Raw genomic sequence first — 20,522 nt, 5'->3', positions numbered from 1 at the left:
GATATGTATGATGTAAGTATATCACTTTTATGTATCTTATTTATAATTATTTTAAAATCATAATATATTTTAACAAGTTATGTAAGTAATTTAATATATACATAAATTTTAGTAAGTAATGTATTTAAGTAACATTCAATCGCTTAATCGCATCTAACATCGATAGTTTATTAATTTAGGAGTAAATTTGATAACTCATTTCTTTGCCAAAATCGATAAAATTTTCACATTAAACCAAATAAACTAATCGCCCATAATTTATTCAAATACTCAAAACCATAAAGTGCTTTAAGAATTGGCATAATCCGAAATTTAGTAAACTCTGTAGATTGTTTTTGTTTGGGTAAACAGTTTGTGGAGACATATCAAATCATAATTTAAACATTGCAATAATGTAATCAGGTAGCTGCAAAGTTACATGCACAAATTATAAGTAAACAGATACCCACAGGTTCAAAACCAAAAAGCTTAATTCAAACTCCCTTTTAATACTCAAAAATAATAAGTAAACTATTAAGCTAAAATATATCAAAATTAGAAATTTAAACATTTGGATGTGTTTTTGTAAGAAAACTATGTAAGGAAACATAGGAATAAATACCTCAAATTTCCTCAAATTCGAAGCAAACTTCTGCAAAAAATAAGAAAACACAACTAACTTAGTACCAAAAAAACAGGAAAAAATACAACAAAAGTAAACAGAGGATTATTTAACTACATTTAGATTCAAATCAATGTAACAATTTTAATTATCACAACAATCAACTTAATATGAATTGATAAAGTAACACTCAATAATTGAATTGTACGATTCAATCAATTGAAGTGAAGAAATCAGAAGTTGTTCCAAGGTTAATGTCTCAACTCTCGAGTAACTAACAAACACATAAAATTGACAATTTCCTATTAACACTGCAAGTAATATTTTATCTGCAAAAAATAATTTCTTCAAAAATATTAACACTGCAAGTAATATTAACACAGCAAGTAACTAACAAACGAATACATATTCAATTTAACTTCAAAAATAATTTCTTCGACTCCTTCAATCAACTATTTTATCTGCAAGTAATAGCTATAATAAAATATATTTATTAAGAAGTATTTCGAAGATCACCATTCTAAAAACTTATAACTGATTTCAACTATTTGACTCAAGTCAGTCGCTAATTGTTTAATCGGATCGGATTGGGGTTTAAGGAAGCAAATGAAAATGCAGCAACAAGGAATCAAGGCAACACAGAAACAAACCCTAAAAATTTATTTCGATTTTATCTAATGCTTCAGTACATTGTTGAAGTAGTTTAATCGAAACCCTATACCCCAAATAGCTAGGACTGAAACAAAACCCTAAAAGTTCCACGATAAATACCAGAAATGGCTTACCTATTTAATCAAAAAATCTCGCAGCTTTGCCCACCTTGTTTGAAGATCGACTCCAACCTATTTTTTTTCCTTCGTATTTTTCTTTGAAATTTTCTTCCCTTTAGACACTTCTTTCTCTGCTAACCTCTCTTCAATTTCCCTCTTTCTGAATTTGGAGGACGACACCAGAGAATTAAGTTAATGTCCTCTTAAGAAACGGCACCGTTTAACGTAATTTTAAGTCAGAGTTGCGGTGTTTTGAGAACAAATGCTGCTACTGCATCGACATTTGCGGCGTTTTAATTAAAAATGCCACTAAAATTTCAAGTACAGAAAGAAACGGCGCCGTTTTATAAAAATATAAGGAAACATTCTGGCGTTTTCCCAAACACGCCACAATTAATATATTATCGAACCGGCGTCGTTTTCAGTAAATTTTATACATCCTTGCGACATTTTTAATAAAACGCCACTAAAAGATTCCATCCTTCAACTGAAACGGCGCTGTTTTCGCAAAGTTCAAATATTATTTACAGTGCTTTTAGGAAAAATGCCACAACTAAAATTTATTCCCTAAGCCGAAACGACGCCGTATCGGTAAATGCAATAAATATTTGTGGCATTTTTTATCAAAACGTTGGTAATGTCTACCTTTTACGGTGTTTGAATTAAAAACGCCACTAAAATTTCAAGTACAGAAAGAAACGGCGCCATTTTATTAAAATATAAGGAAACATTCTAGCGTTTTCCCAAAAACGCCACAATTAATATATTATCGAACCGGCACCGTTTTCAAAAAATTTTATACATCATTGCGGCGTTTATAATAAAACGCCACTAAAATATTCCATCCTTCAACTGAAACGACGCTGTTTTGGCAAAGTTTAAATATTATTTACGGCGCTTTTCGGAAAAATGCCACAACTAAAACTTATTCCCTAAGTCAAACGGTCAGATTTAAATGCAATAATTTTTGTATGCTTTTTTATCAAAACGCCATAAAATCTTACATATTTTATTTATTTATTTATTTTTGTATCATTCATTTAAATAATTAATTACCTATCTATTTAAACAATTAATTACCTAAAAATTAATTTAAATAATTAATTACCTATTTATTTATTTGTTTATTTATTTTTTCTTATATTTTGGTCCTATATATACAAATTAAATAATTAATTAACTATATATATATTATATGATCCGTATCAAAAATATCAAATGGTACTTAGGGTTAAATGTTTTAAATATACAAGTATTAATTAATTGTATCATTTAACAAATCTCAAATTATAAACCTTAAACCCTAAATTAACCAATCAATCTACATGCATAAAGTGATCAACTATCTATTATATATCTCTTAAATAATATAAACTATAGTCAAAATTTCAATATATTAAATTTATTATTATCTATTTTACAAATATATAAGAACAGATTTACCATAAAAAGTAATCAAACTAATTAATCTAAACTTAAACCCTAACTTGACCGTTGAAACCCTAAACCCCAAATCCCTAACCCCTAAACCCAATCCTGAATCCCTAGCCCTTAACCCCTAATCCATAACCCCTAAACCTTATTTAATATATAATTAAAACACACTAATTAATCTAAACCCTAAACTCTAACCTGACACTAAATCCCTAAACCTTAAATCCCTAACTCTTAACATCTAACCCCTTAACCCATAAACCTTAAATCACATTAACCCTTAAACCAGAATCCCCAATCCATAATCTTTAATTCCATAATCTATAAAACTTAAAATTGTAACTCCTAAATCGGTCTTAAATCTTAAATTAACCATATATATATACCCTAAACCATATTTATTAAACCCTAAACTATAATGATAATTAAATTAAATATTTTAAAATTAATACTATCTTATCTCTTACTATTTGAAATTATTTAGTATATAAATTAAAAATCAATCACTCATGTACCCAAAAATTTTAAAATTATGGCTTAATAATAGTATTTTAATTTTTCTATTTTTAACAAATATTTTTCTATGTTTTTTATTTCAATTTATTTATACGTGTCATTATTTCAAATTAATCCATTTTTAACAAATATTCATTTAAAATTAAATTGACTTTTAATTAACATAAATAAACAAATTAAATAGTAATTAATTCAATATTTTAAAATTAATACTATCTCTTTTACGATTATATTTATTTAATATATAAACTAAAAAAATCAGTAATGTATCCAAAAAACTTTAAAATTATTTTAAATAATAGTATTTTAATTTTTCTATTTTTAACAAATATTTTAAATTATTTTAAATCCCTGAGAATTAGCGGCGCATCCTCAAAAATGCCGCTAAAGCACTGAGCATTAGCGGCACTTTATTAAAAATGCCACTAAATCCACGAAAGCTAAGAAAATGGCGTCGTTGGGCTTAGGTTTTTTTGCGGCGCCTTCCCAAAAACGCCGCTAAAAGCCTGAGCATTAGCGGCGCTTACTTAAAAAACGCCGCTAAATCCCTGAAAACTCAAAAAACGGTGTCGTTGGGCTTAGGTTTTTTTGTGGCGCTTTATCAAAAACGCTGCTAAAGCCCTGAGCATTAGCGGCGCTTACTTAAAAAACGTCGCAAAATCCCCGAAAGCTCAGAAAACGGCGTCGTCGGGCTTAGGTTTTTTTGTGGCGCTTTAGTAAAAACACCGCTAAAGCCCCTGAGCATTAGCGGCGCTTAATTAAAAACGTCGCTAAATCCCCGAAAGCTCAGAAAATGGTGTCGTTGGGCTTAGGTTTTTTTGTGGCGCTTTAGCAAAAACGCCGCTAAAGCCTTGGGTATTAGCGTCGCTTCCCGAAAAATGCTGCTAAATCCCCGAAAGCTCAGAAAACGACATCGTTGGGATTAGGTTTTTGTGGCGCTTTATAAAAAGCGCCGCCAAATCCCCGAAAGCTCAGAAAATGGCGTCGTTGGGCTTAGGTTTTTTTGTGGCACTTTCGCAAAATCGTCGCTAAAGCCCTAGGCATTAGCGGCGCTTCCCCAAAAAAGCCGCTAAATCCCCGAAAGCTTAGAAAACGACGTCGTTGGGCTTAGGTTTTTTTGTGGCGCTTTCGTAAAAACGCCACTAAAGCCCTGAGCATTAGCGGCGCTTTCTTAAAAACACCGCTAAATCCCTCGAAAGCTCGAAAAACGGCGTCGTTGGGCTTAGGTATTTTGCGGCGCTTTCTGGAAATCGCCGCTAATGCTTATTTTCAGCGGCGTTTTCCATGAAGCACTGCTAATGATCGATCTTTAGCGGTGTTTTGTATCAACCGCCGCTAAAAACGCCGCTAAGAACGCCGCTAAAAGCCTGTTTTGGTGTAGTGGTTAGTCCAAAAAAACTCGTGTAATAAAATTTAAGAAAATATTTAATTGTTCAAAATTTATGAAGAAATCGTAGCCCAATACGTTAGGACACGATTTCTTAAAATCTCAAACATTCAATATTTCATTTATTTTTTTAAAAAAATCTTTATCTCGAGAAATCAATGTGTCACATCCAATACGTTAGGACACAACATATTAAATTCCCGATGACAAGTTTTATTTTGTTTGATTAAAGAGCAATTCTCGATTATTAGATTTAACAAAGAAAATTGGAACCCAATACGTTAGTGCTCAATTTTCTTGAAAATCCTAAATACGAGTATTATCTCTATTTTGAAAATTTTCCATTTTAAATTCGAGTAAAAAGATGATGTAATGTTATATTGAAAGTATGTATAAATGTCACGATAACAAATACAACAATGGCATAGAAATTATATAAACAAATAAATAAACGAAATTAATATACAAAAAACAATAATCCATGACATGCAAAGTATCAAATAAATGAACAAAATATAAATGAAAACATAAATCAATAAACAAATGAAAGAAATAAAAATACAAAAATACAAAATATATACATTGAAATTATGAAGAATAAAAGACATACATATGATTTACATATAAAATTTTGGATTATAAATTTATACAAACAAAATACATAATACAATAAAGAAAAATATATAAATATATACATATAAATTATAAAATATGCATTAAAAATATAAGTATGTATTTAAGCATTTTAAAAATAAAAAACATATATATATGTATATATATAAATATAAAAATATTCATTAGAAAAATATATAAATGTATACATGTACATATATAAAAAAATTATCTAGATATATATAGATTATAAAAAGATAATTACATATATATAAAAACAAATAATAATAATTACATATATTAATTTCGTTTATTTATTTGTTTATATTATTTCTATGCCATTGTTGTATTTGTTATCGTGACATTTATGTAATATATGTATATAAAATGTAAATATATATATGTATATAAAAGTTATGCAAATAGAATAATAATAAAATATATATATAATATGTGCATGTGTTTATGAAAGTTTTTTTTTAAAAACAAATGTATGTATATATATTATTGTAAAACAATATGCGTATGTATATATATATAGTAATAATAATAATAATAACTTAATAACAAGAAAATCAAATTTAATAAAAATAAATAATAAATAAAAAAGACTAAATCGAGCTTTGACGTAAATTCTGGGCCTAAATCCGCAAATAAATGAAGTCGAAAGGACCCTATTGAACACGTCAAAGAAAATAAAAACGCAAAAGAAAGAGAAATTTTAGGGAATACTCTTAAGAATTATTATTACTCCCAACTTCCGTCTCCTTTTACAATGAAGGGAGAGGCCTCTATTTATAGTTGAGCCTCCCCAAATCCAACGGTACAGATCAATTACATCAACGGCTAAGATTAAAGGGTATCTACAAATTAAATCTCTAAGATTACAAAATCACATCTTCTAAGATTGCATATCATATCTAAGATTGCATATATCATATCTAAGATTGCACATCCTTGAAGATTATGTTTCCATAAGCTTGTAGATGGTACCTTTTCAAGTAATAGACCATTCCGATCGGGCCAAATGATATAATTTTGTACTGGACTTAGACTTTATTTTATTATTGTGAGCCCGGGCTAAAATTGGGTATTACATTATTCACAGGTATATTTATAAGGTTGCACGCCATTTTATATTTAATTCAAATGTTTTAACTAATGCGGTAATTTAATATTGTTAGGGTGAGTACCACGTGTTGAGAGTGTGTGTCCATGTTCTAAGTTACCAGCCGAACGAACGGATTATGCCATACTTGGAAGCCACTAGATTTAGATCAGCGGCATTGCTCTGGATGTTTGAGTTGAGGGGTGACTTAATATTCGCCTTGGTTGAGTGGTGGTACCTGGAGACCCATACATTTCATTTGTCATATGGGGAGTGCACCATCACCTTGTTCTAACTTTGAAAAAATCATTATAAATTATACAAAAATGTTTAGAAGATGAAATTTATATGCCTAAAATCTTAATGAGTCTATTTTCAAAGCAAACAAACGACAGCATAATATGAGACTTGTACTGAAAGATATTTAATTTCTAGTGAAGAAGAAATGAAGTTGCCTAGAAGCAGAACATGGGAGGTTTAAAAAAAAAACTTGTATTAATCGATTGTGCAATAAATTCGGACATTTTTATGGTAAAAATTTCATTAAGTCTAGTTTGAAAAACAAAAAGCAGATCTTAATTTTGAATACTGTAGGTCTGGATATAAATAATTTAGTGACTACTGTACAAGCCCAATTTTGACCCGGGGCCCAAAACCCAAACACCACAACTCAAATCAATTAACAATTTAACCCAACAAAATAAGTCCAACTACCCGAAGCCCAAATCAAAAAAATTTAAACCCTAATGGCCCAAATGGCCCAAAGCTTAAACAGTTTCAGAAAAAACCCTAGCCGCTTACTATAGTCTCTAGCCTCGGCGCCGTACGCCTGCCACCATCTGCTCCATCACTGTCATTTGCAAAGAAGAACAGACACGCAAAGCAGCAACAGAGAAACAGTAACAAAGATAAATAAATAAAAAACATTGTAATATTGGCTATAAAGGCCATGAATTGTAACATTTATAGGGGGAGAAAAAATTAAAAAAAATTAGAAAGGAATAACAAGGTTCTGGATTCGATTTGTTTTTTTATTTCGATGTGTATTTTCTTTTTTCTTTTCCTTTTTTTTTTGATTGTTTGTGAGTATTACTTACTGTTATAAAAAAAAGAAAGAAATAAAGAGGAGGAAAAGAATGAAGAAGACGAATAACAGTTCATTTAAGGGATTTTTTTTTGTTTTATTATTTTTACTCTGTTTCTTTCATTTGCAAACTGAAAGAGGGGAGAGTTCTTACCTTGGCGCTCTGTCGAAGCTCTTCTCTACTCCGTCCAAATCAGAGTTGGGGAAGAGAGACTTCTATGTTCCAAAGCGGCAGAGAGAAAAATAGGAGCCTAGGGTTTAATTTTTTTGCTTTATTTTCTGAATGAATGGCAAAACAGTATTCAGATTAGGGTTTAATTTGGATTTTTTTAAAAGTAAAAACGGTGCTGTTTGAGGTAAGGCCTTCAGGTGTCAAAATGACACCGTTTAATGGCCTATACCCGCGAGGTGACCCGACCCGCTAGTAGGATCCTCATGTTTTTGCGGAAGGGTCTATTTGCGCATTCAGCCCTTCCGCTTTTTAATTATTTTGGAATAAAGTTTCCTTTAGTTTTTTAATTTGTCCCTGGAATTTCTTTCAGACTTCAATTCGATCCACCTTGAAGCTGTGCGTTTTGGAGGGACGGGATTATTGCCCATTTGGTCCCTCCTTGTTATTCGCGCATTCAATGTGGTCCTCCCCTTTTATTTATTTTCGAATCCGCCCCTTTTTTTCATTTTTATTTCAATTTAGTTCATTTTTTAGCTATTTTATTATTTAATCAATTATTTTAATGTTATTATCATTATCATATTATACCATTAATTTTGTGTTATTATTATTTATTCATTCATACCTTTTAAACTCCAAGTTTTGTTATATATATACATATACATTTTATAATATATATATACGTACATATTTTTTATTTGTTATATATATATTTTCCATGATGCACACTTTTACATACATATACATATATATTAATATATTTTAATGCATATACATGTATATGTATATATACATACTTATTTTTAACTTATATACATGTCTATATATATTTATGTACATATTTTTTTTAACTTTCATAAATATACATGCGTACTTGAATATATATATATATATATCTTATAATTTTTATATATGTACAAACATATATCTTTGTTACATTTTATAATTTCATTCATTTTCTTTATTGACTTTTTTACTTTTTCATTATTATTTTGAAAGAATGTTTTACTTTTATGCACTTACATGCTTATTATCTTGTATGTTATTGGTTTGTATTTTTATTTATTTCATTTTGTTGCTATTGCTCGTATTATTTAGGCTTATGCCATCGTATTCATTTTTATTTTGTTACCCATATTGACACCTTGTCTCATTTCTATTATTTCGTGTTACACTAATTGTATTCAATGCATAAATTATGATTTTTGAATAAGCGAAATTTCGTGTTTAGATTCGAGAAGATCGTCCTTAACTTACGGGGTTTCGATTTTCACAACGAGTCTAAATTCACGAATCTTTTCAAACTCAAGTTTTAAACGATCTCGGGAATTAAAAAGGATCGCGTCTTAACTTACTACTCGTGATCCCTTTTTAAAATCCTAGATGGCTAAATATCTTGTAAATAAATAAAATTTTGGCATTCACTTGCTCATCGGGAATTCAAGAAATTGTATCCTAACTTACTGGATATAATTCTCTTTCTCAATTAATGTGAAATATGCCTGTTTCTAGAAAATTTTCAACATTTCAATAAAGGATTGTATTTTAAATCTCTTTAAACTTTTCAACTTTCGACATTAAAACACTAATTAATCAACTAGGTACCAATTTTTGGGCGTTACGAGGGTGCTAATCCTTCCTCGTACATAATCGACTCCCGAACCCATTTTTCTGAATTTCGTGGACCAAAATCGTTGTTTTAATAAAACTAAATTGTTTATTAATAAAAACACTTTTCAAGGTGGCCCGATCACACCTTATCAAAAAGGATTGGTGGTGACTCCCATTTTCGTTTTATTTTTAAAATCCAATTGGCCTTGTTTTATCAAAAAATTGGTGTCAACAACTACTACTCAAGAAGACAACTTTGTTAAAAGTATATGTATAAGGATCGTGAAAAAGATGACCAAGACTTGTAAAGATTGGTATAAGGAAGTTACCATTCACCCTCTATGCTCATCAAACATCTGCCAGGACCTTTACCGGGGCAACACCTGGCCTATTGGTTTATGAAATGTTAAAAGCTATCCGTCATGGTCAAATGATGCGAGCTTACGACAAAGAGGTTCATCCTAGAGAATTCCACGAGGGGGACCTAATGTTGAAAAAGATCCTTCTTATACAAAAGGATTTTAAAGGAAAATGGATGCCAAATTGGGGAGGACCTTATGTTGTAAAGAAGGACTGTTCTGGAGAAGCACTGATATTGACCGAGGTGGATGCCAAAGACTTGCCCAATCCGGTGAATTCAAATTCAGTCAAAAATTATTTTACTTGAAAAGGAAGAAACTAAGGTGAAAACCCACAAAGGGCGCCTTGAGTCCTAAAAAAAAAGGAGAAAAAGAAAAAAAGAGAAGACCAAGGTGAAAACCTGCAAAGGGCGCTTTGAGTCAAAAAAAGAAAAAGAAGAAAAAAGAAAAAGGAGAAAAAAGAAAAAGGAGAGGCCAAGGTGAAAACCCGCAAAGGGCACCTTGAGACCAAAGGGGATTTGAGTTGAAAACTCGAAAGGGGCGGCTCAAATTTTAATCAGAATGGGACATGAGGTGATTAGAGCAGCTCAAATTTTGATCAGATTGGGGCATGTGGTGATCTTGCTATACTTGAAACAACAGGAAAGGGTAGGCGACATCTTGGAGCATCGACAAAGTACTGTAGATCTCCTAAACACATGTTAAACTCAGAATGGTCTTCAGAAAGTTTGTATAGAGAAGTTCAAGCTGCGATATCTGGGGCACCTAGTCTTTATACTATTTATATTGAATTTGTTATTCTTGGAATACTTCATTCTTTTTCAAGATACGTGTTCCCAATCAATTCCTCTTTTATTTTTACTATTCTTGATAATTTATTCATTTCGAGCTTTGCTCTTAATAAAATTTCATCTTGTCCATTGTGATAATCTTTTTCATCTTATTCATTTTTGAATCTTAGCAAAATTTGCTATCCTAATTAATTTATTTGTTTAGAGCTTTGCTCTCAATAAAATTTCATCTTGTCCTCTGTCATAATCTTTTTCAAGCATTTTCCATTGAAATAAAGATTAATGGGCTGTTAATATTTAAGAAAAAGGAGTTCTGTATATTACTCTGAAAGCTTCTAAATAATACAGGAACCTAAAACAGGACTATTGTTTAGAACACACCAAGTTTAAAGGTTGAAATGTCTAAGAAGGAAAAGTTTAAATTAAGACTATCGTTTCAGATTTTGTTGTCCAAACATTAATTGAACAAAATGACAAGATGTCGTGTTGGTGACAAAGCTTCAATGAACAAACAAGCAATGATCACCAAAGTGATAAGAAGAGGTTTTCTCGGAGAAGAAAATTTTACAATTGTGCATAAACATTTGGTACGACACCTTGGGAATGGTGTAAGGCCAAAAAGATTCGCATCCTGTATCCTTGAATTGCAGTAGGAGAGGATTGAGAAAGAGCCAGATATTATACTCCTAAATTATAGTGGGAGGAGGATGGTTCAAATTTTATGTCCCAAAATTACAGTGGACTTAACCTTGAAGATTACAATGGATTGAACTTTAAAGATTACAGTGGGGGCAATCCGACTAAGTAAGAGATGAGTGTTACCAGCCGAGTAAGATAGCATTTTGACGTGTTGACAATAAAGCCTTAATGAACAATGAGTAATAAACTCGAACAAAGAGGGATCATTCTCATGACATTTTGTATTCATGCAAATATCATTCATATACATCTAGTTAGGAGCATTTGATTCATTCTGATCATGTCATCCTAAACACTAGGCATAAATAGGCCCATAAAATGGATTCTACAGGTTATGTTCCCTAGAACAAATCCGTAAAGCCACAAATCCTATACCACTGAAGTTGCAGTGGAATGGATTAAAGAAGATAGCATATCTTGTCTTCCTGTACCGGCAGCGAAGCAGATCGAAGACACCAACCTCACCTCCCTGAGTTTGCAGCGGAGCAGACTGAAGATAACAGATATTATCCTTCTATACTGGCAGTGAAGCAGATCAAAAAGACCAGCCTTGCCTCTCCGAGTTTGCAGTAGAGTAGGTTGAAGATTGTGGATTCTATCTCCCTGAAGTTGCAGTGGAGCAGATTAAAGATAGCAAATCTTATTTCCCTGAAGTTGTAGTGGAACAGATTAAATCTACCATAACAGATCTCATCTTTCTGAAGTTGCATTAGAGCAGATCATATCAAACTTTATCTCTCTGAAGTTGCAATAGAGCAGATTCAAATAGCAAACCTTATCCCCATGAAGTTGCAGTGGGGCAAGTTGAAGATACAAGTCTTATCTCCCTGAAGTTGTAGTGGAGCAGATTGAAGTTACTAATCCTACCTCCCTGAAGTTGTAGTGGAATGGATTAAAATGATGGATCCTATCTCCCTGAAGTTGCAGTGGAGTAGACTGAAGATAGCGAATCTTATTTCCCTGAAGCTGCGGTGGAACAGATTGAAGCTATAAATTACAGATCTTATCTCTCTGAAGTTGTAGTAGAGCAGGTTGAAATTACAAGTCTTATCCCTCTGAAGTTGCAGTGGGGCAACTTGAAGATATGAGTTCTATCTCCCTGAAGTTGCAGTGGAGCGGGTCAAAATGATGGATCTTATCTCTCTGAAGTTGCAGTAGAGCGGATCGTATCAGACTTTATTGAAGTTACTAGTCCTATCTTCCTGAAGTTGCAGTGAAGCGGATTAAAATGATGGATCTTATCTCTCCAAAGTTGTAGTAGAGTAGATTGTATCAGACTTTATTGAAGCTACAAGTCTTATCTCACTGAGGTTGCAGTAGAATAGACTAAAGATAGCAGATCTTATCTCTCTGAAGTTGCAGTAGAGCAGACCACGATGAGTCTTATCTCCCAGAAGTTGTAGTGGAGCGAACCAAAATAATGAACTCTATACTTCTGAAGTTGTAGTAGGTTGGATTAAATTTACCATAACAAGTCTTATCTCCCTAAAGTTGTAGTGGAGTAGACTGTAGATAGCAGATCTTATCAAATCAAATCTTATCTCCCTGAAGTTATAGTGGAACAGACTGAAGATAGCAAACCTTATCTCCTTGAAGTTGTGGTGGAGCAAGTTGAAGATATAAGTCTTATTTCCATGAAGTTGCAGTGGAGTAGACTGAAGATATGAGTCTTATCGCCCTGAAGTTACAGAGGAGCAGACTGAAGCTACTGATCTTATCTCACTAAAGTTGTAGTGGAGTATATTGTAGATAACAAACCTTATCTCCCTGGAGTTGCAGTGGAGCAGGTTGAAGATACCAATGTTATCTCCCTGAAGTTATAGCGGAGCAAATTGAAGCTACTAATCTTATCTCCCTAAAGTTGCAGTGGAGCAGATTAAAACGTTGAATCCTATACCTCTGAAGTTACAGTAGGTTGGATTAAATCTACCATAACGAGTCTTATCTCCCTAAAGTTATAGTGGAGCAGACTGTAGATAACAAATCTTATCTCCCTGAAGTTGCAGTGGAGCGGATTAAAATGATGAATCCTATACCTCTAAAGTTGCAGTAGGTTGGATTAAATCTACCATAACGAGTCTTATCTCCCTAAAGTTGTAGTGGAGCAGGCTGTAGATAGCGGATCTTATCACAACAAACCTTATCTCCCTAAAGTTGCAGTCGAGCAGGTTGAAAATACAAATCTTATCTCCCTGACGTTGCAGTGGAGCAGACTAAAACCATGAATCTTATCTCTTTGAAGTTGCAGTAGAGTGGATTGAAGCTACAAGTTGTATCTCTCTGAATTTGCAGCAGAGTGAATTGAAGCTACAAATTGTATCTCTCTGAAGTGCAGTAGAGCGGATCGAACCAACAAGACACAGTGGACTGGAAGGATGCTACCAGAAGAAGAAAAGCACCAACAAGTCAAGAAATGGCGAGACTGGGCAAAATTGGTCTTTCTTAGTCTTTGCTCTGTTCTCGTTACACGACAACAAGCAAAGAGGGGCAGCTGTACAAGCCCAATTTTGACACGGGGCCCAAAACCCAAACACCACAACCCAAATCAATTAACAATTTAACCTAACAAAATAAGCCCAACTACCCGAAGCCCAAATAAAAAAAATTAAAACCCTAATGGCCCAAATGGCCCAAAGCTTAAACTGTTTCAGAAAAAACCCTAGCCGCTCACTGTAGTCTCTAGCCTCGGCACAGTACACCTGCCACCACTTGCTCCATCACTGTCATCTGCAAAGAAGAATAGACACGCAAAGTAGCAACAGAGAAACAGTAACAAAGATAAATAAAAAAACAATGTAATATTGGCTATAAAGGCCATGAATTGTATCATTTATAGGGGAGAAAAAATTTAAAAAATCAGAAAGGAATAACAACGTTCTGGATTTGATTTGTTTTTTTATTTCGGTGTGTATTTTCTTTTTTCTTTTCCTTTTTTTTTGATTGTTTGTGAGTATTACTTACTGTTATAAAAAAAAGAAATAAAGAGGAGGAAAAGAATAAAGAAGACGAATAACAGTTCATTTAAGGGATTTTTTTTGTTTTATTATTTTTTACTCTGTTTCTTTCTTTTGCAAACCGAAAGAGGGGAGAGTTCTTACCTTGGCGCTTCATCGAAGCTCTTCTCTACTCCGTCCAAATCGGAGTTGGGGAAGAGAGACTTCTATGTTCTAAAGCGGCGGAGAGAAAAAGAAGAGCCTAGGGTTTAAATTTTTTTGCTTTATTTGCTTAAAGAATAGCAAAACAGTATTCAGATTAGGGTTTAATTTGGATTTTTTAAAAGTAAAAATGGCGCCGTTTGAGGTAAGGCCTTCCGGTGTCAAAACGACACCATTTAATGGCCTATACCCGCGCAGTGACCCGACCTGCTAGCAGGATCCGAGTGTTTTTGCGGAAGGGTCTATTTGCGCATTGAGCCCTTCCGCTTTTTAATTATTTTGCAATCAGTTTTCCTTTAGTTTTTTAATTTGGCCCTGAAATTTATTTCAGATTTCAATTCGATCCACCTTGAAGGTGTGCGTTTTGGAGGGACAGGATTATTGCCCATTTGGTCCCTCCTTGTTATTCGCACATTCAATGTGGTCCTCCCCTTTTATTTATTTTCGAATCCGCCCCTTTTTTCATTTTTATTTCAATTTAGTCCATTTTTTAGCTATTTTATTATTTAATTAATTATTTTAATGTTATTATCATTATCATATTATACCATTAATTTTGTGTTATTATTATTTATTCATTTATACCTTTTAAATTCCAAGTTTTGTTATATATATACATATACATTTTTATAATATATATATACGTATATATTTTTTTATTTGTTATATATATATGTATATATATATTTCCATGATGCACACTTTTACATACATATACATATATATTAATATATTTTAATGCATATACATGTATATGTATATATACATACTTATTTTTAACTTATATACATGTCTATATATATTTATGTACATATTTTTTTAACTTTCATAAATATACATGCATACTTGAATATATATATATATATATATATATATATCTTATAATTTTATATATGTACAAACATATATCTTTGTTACATTTTATAATTTCATTCATTTTCTTTATTGACTTTTTTACTTTTTCATTATTATTTTGAAAGAATGTTTTACTTTTATGCACTTACATGCTTATTATCTTGTATGTTATTGGTTTGTGTTTTTTATTTATTTCATTTTTGTTGCTATTGCTCGTATTATTTAGGCTTATGCCATCGTATTCATTTTTATTTTGTTACCCATATTGACACCTTGTCTCATTTCTATTATTTCGCGTTACACTAATTGTATTCAATGCATAAATTATGATTTTTGAATAAGCAAATTTCGTGTTTAGATTCGAGAAGATCGTCCTTAACTTACGGGGTTTCGATTTTCACAATGAGTCTAAATTCACGAATCTTTTCAAACTCAAGTTTTAAACAATCTCGAGAATTAAAAAAGATCGCGTCTTAACTTACTAGTCGTGATCCCTTTTTAAAATCCGAGATGGCTAAATATCTTTGAAATAAATAAACTTTTGGCATTCACTTGCGCATCGGGAATTCAAGACATTGTATCCTAACTTATTGGATATAATTCTCTTTCTCGATTAACGTGAAATATGCCCGTTTCCTAAAAATTTTCAAAATTTCAATAAAAGATCGTATTTTAAATCTCTTTAAAGTTTTCAACTTTCGACATTAAGACATTAATTAATCAACTAGGTGCCAATTTTTGGGCGTTACAAGGCTGCTAATCCTTCCTCGTACGTAATCGACTCCCAAACCCGTTTTTCTAAATTTCGTGGACCAAAATCGTTGTTTTAATAAAACTAAATTGTTTATTAAAAACAACCACTTTTCAAGGTGGCCCGATCACACCTTATCAAAAAGGATTAGTGGCGACTCCATTTTCGTTTTATTTTTAAAATCCAAGTTGGCCCCGTTTTATCAAAAAATTGGTTTCAACAACTACTACTCAAGAAGACAAATTTGTTAAAAGTATATGTATAAATAGTGAAAGAATAATTTATTTTACATAAAATAGTGTCATACGAAGGCTAAAGATTCTTATATAAATACTTATATATGAAGAAAGTGGAATGGAGAGGAGGAGGATGAGGAAAAATAATAGAAGGGTTATAAAATGAATTAATAGTTGATTATGACTGATCAAATCATATTAGCGTGAATTTGATTGATTATTGAGATAAAGAATTAAATTGAATAAAAGTGAAAATATTAAAACTAAATGAAATAGTGAAATTGGTTTGGAATTGAGATGGTATATTATGTTATGTATGAAATAATATCATGAGTGATAAATTGATAATATTGAGATCAATAGAATGAGAATTGAACTTGTAAAGGAATTGGATAAATGATTACCCTATTAACTGCTTGGGTGTAGTTATTTCAACTATATGTCGATGAGCGCTTGGCGCATTTTACTTCGGACATTCCAATGAGTGCTGGGCACAAACTTTAGTTTAGTTATACCGATGAGTGCTGGGCGCAAACTAACTAATTCAGACATTCCGGTGAGGAACTTGGTGCCAAATGGTTAATTCGGTCATACTGATGAGCGTTGGGCGCAATATATTTCTCCGAAAATTGTCTAATGAGGGACTGGGTGCCAAATTGGGGTGTTGGTTAGATTTGTGTATCCGTTTGTGCCTCAATCAAGTTAATAAGGATTTAATATGTAAAAAAAATATAATTATAATGAAAAGAATTGTTAATGTGAAAGAAATTTGTAATTGGATTTATAAATCCGAAAAGTTGGTACAAAATTGTGGCGAATTCAACGATTCAATTTGGGAAATGACATGTTAATATGATATATTTCAAACTAGTTATTTGTTCATATTTAAGATGACTCACAAGACACATTTATCATTAGATATTGTGTGTTGATGATGAATTGAATTGTGATTCGAAATTGAGTGTGAATATATATTAGATTGAATTGTAATGAAATCATTGTCAAGTGATAAGAATAGTGTATGTGGTATGAGTATGCATATACGATCGAATTCATGGTATGATATGTAATTGAAAATAATTACAAGATATGATATGTGAAAATATGAATGGTTCCATTGGGCGTGATATTATAATTGGAATTAAAACTTAAAATGTAATGAAATAGATTGACAATAAATATGGTAATAAACGAGTTATGTGAAATTGGTATGAGTTAGAGAATTGATAAAAGATATCGAAATGAAATAGTATAATTCTATGGAATCAATTGTGTACACACATATATATGTGGATCATGACAAAGGAAATACATGAACTTCTGTGTGAATAAATTGGAAACGAGCTTTGGGGAAGGCTAAAATGAATACAAATGAGTCGACCGACTTCAAAAAGATACTTGAATTTATTGTTTTAGAATGAACATGGAATTAATTTTTATTGTTTTAATGATATAAATGTTTGATTCATGATTGGTATTGAGTTTTAAAAAGGCTTTATGATAGGTGTTGGCATGAAAATGAAATTGATCACTTATATTTCAATGTTAAATGAATTGGTTTGCCATTTGATATGAATGGCATACTAGTTGGATGTTACAATTTTCTTAGCTTGCAATTTTTTTATTTGAATCATAAAAATACTACTGAGTTCTATAGCTCAATAAATGGTTTGTTTTTCGTGCGCAGGTTAAGTATAATTCAAGATATTTGAACTACAACTTCAAAATCCAGTAAAAAATCTCAAACTTGTCAACATTTGTATATTCTATTTTTATTCTAAGTTGGCATGTACCTAGTTGAGTCTAATTTGGTTTGTTCTTAAGTGAATGCTCTTGTTGAATTTGGTATCATATGATGGATGTTTGGTCCGTGTTTAACCTTGGATTAGTTCTTGGAGCTTTTGTGAGCTCGTATAAATCCTATAAATGGTTGGTTATTGTGATTAATGTGTGTTTGATTGAATTAAATCTTACAACGGTTTAAAATTGAATAAAGTTGATCGTTGGCGACAAATGTGACATCCTGTAGCTCGGACTCGACGATTGAGTCGGGTGTAGGATGTTACAAGACAACTCTATCCAACCATCAATTTTGATACATGTAACCATAATTATTTGTAATTATGAACAAATATTGTAATTCAAATTATAAAATTTTGATACAGTTTAAACATATTTTCAGTACTTCAAGATAACATTGGACTCATATCAATGAAGCGAATTTTTTGTATTTCATACTTAAACATAGTTTTTATAAATGTGACTGTTGAAATTGAAATTAAGCTTGGATTTTGAGTTTTGTGTAAGGACTTAAGTGATATATAGATTTTATGCTTAGGAAAGATTTTTCCCTTAATATTTGAAAAGGTATCAATGCTATGGCAAGGGTATCGATACCTGTATCAATACATTTGTTTTTTGCTAAATTTTTTTCAAACATTGAAGCTTAAATTGGTATCGATACCAGGCAAGGGTGTCGATACTATGACCCTGGTATTAATACTATGGCAAGGGTATCGACACCTTTGTTCTTTTGCTAAATTTTTTCAAACATCGAAGCTCAAATTGGTATCGATACCAGGAAAAGGTATCGATACTTTGACCCTAGTATCAATACTATGGAAAGGGTATCGATACATTTTTTTTTTACTAAAATGTTCAAACATTGAACCTAAAATTTATAGACTATGATTGTTTCATTAAAACTTCATGAAATAAAACCTAGGGGTGTTACAGGAAAATTTGATATATTGATAAAAACATTTAACATACATTTGAACATGAGGTACATAAATTCATATTCCACTCGACCGTGACGATTGTCCAGGGTGGTAGTTTTAATGCCGACAATTATTTTGAATATGACCAACTGTTCTGCACAGACCATAATGTTTAGGGTCGATCATCTTTATCAAGTCCATGTCACCATGAATCCGGGTGATGTGCGGGCGACCTTTGGGCTTCTTACTTAGCCCCAAGTTGGGGACCAACTCAAAAGCTAGTGAAGACACTTCCCTTGTCGACACATCCTGCAGGGTGGGGAAGTTTTTTCTCCAAATGCAAAATATGTGTTTTAGTGTGTACACCTCATTGATATATTGTTTGACATAGATCGAGGCGTCAACATAAGCTGGAATGACATGCGCACACGGGTACCAAAGTTTCTAGAACCTTCTATAGTTGCACCGCCTATTTTAGAGATCAACTCTATTGGACCTAGGCAGGGTACCCGGTCGGTGACCAACTGGCTCTGCCACCTAGAAAGTTTCCAATTGTCGAGAATATAATTCTACATACATTGACCTTGCTTTCCCGACGTTGACCACCATCACCTTCCTAACCTCCTTGACATACATGTGTCTCGCATTCATCTGCTTTACATGTTTTAGCTCTATTCTTGGCATCAAGGTTGCTAGCCTGTAGAACGTAGTTGAGAAAATAGATGAAATTGGAAGAGGCTTTGTATGCTTCAAGAAGGAGTTAACGATCTCTACCAGGTTAGTGGCCATATGACCATATCGAGATTTGTTATTGAAACTTTGAGCCCATTACCACAACTCTATGTTACTAAACCATTCCTGTAAATCACAATTGGTTTCACCGTTCATATCACCCTGAAGCTTCACCAACCTCTGCCTGAAACGTTGTTGTTCTAGCTCATACCCTACTTATGTATTCCGTTAAGACATGTTATGTTCCATTACATAGTTTGTAAATGTATGAAAAAATAAAAAATGAAATTGAGAATTACCCATGTTCATGACTTGTTTGTGTCAATTCGCATTCTTGAAGTCCTAATGAAAGTTAACTGCAATGTCACGGATGCAGTAGACGAATCTCCATGGAACACCGGAATGGTTAATCACGATAATTAACCCTTTGATCTATTAGAAATAATGCAAACATTGTCTTGTCTAACATACCTCCCCAAGTTTGTCAGGAAAAATTGCCACAATTCCATGTTCTCCAACTCTATGATGTCAAACGTTATCGATAGTACGTTTCAGTTCCCGTCTTGTGCAACTGCAAAAAGGAGGATCTGCGTATATTTTTTATATAGCCAGGTCCCATCAACCTGCACAAGTGACTTGTAATGGGGAAAAACCCAAACGCATGGATCGAATGTCCAGAACATTCGGTGGAAAATTCTTCTCCCTGGTTGTAGTTGGTCATTTGGGTCGTAAGAAGGCAATGTCTACAAGTCAACAACAGTCCTTGGCATGTAATCTTGCAAAAAATCTATCCACCTTTGAAGTTTGTTGTACGACATATCCCAATCTCCGTACAACTTCTCTAAGCCATCTGTTTAGCCAACTATAACACCCCAAATTTGAGATGACACAAATGAACGTCTGCTTTAGTTTAGCCAGATGAAAATAGG

This window comes from Gossypium raimondii, chromosome 10 (assembly GCF_025698545.1).
Source record: "Gossypium raimondii isolate GPD5lz chromosome 10, ASM2569854v1, whole genome shotgun sequence".
In the NCBI taxonomy this organism is placed as follows: domain Eukaryota; kingdom Viridiplantae; phylum Streptophyta; class Magnoliopsida; order Malvales; family Malvaceae; genus Gossypium; species Gossypium raimondii.
This window is presented reverse-complemented; position numbering follows the sequence as displayed.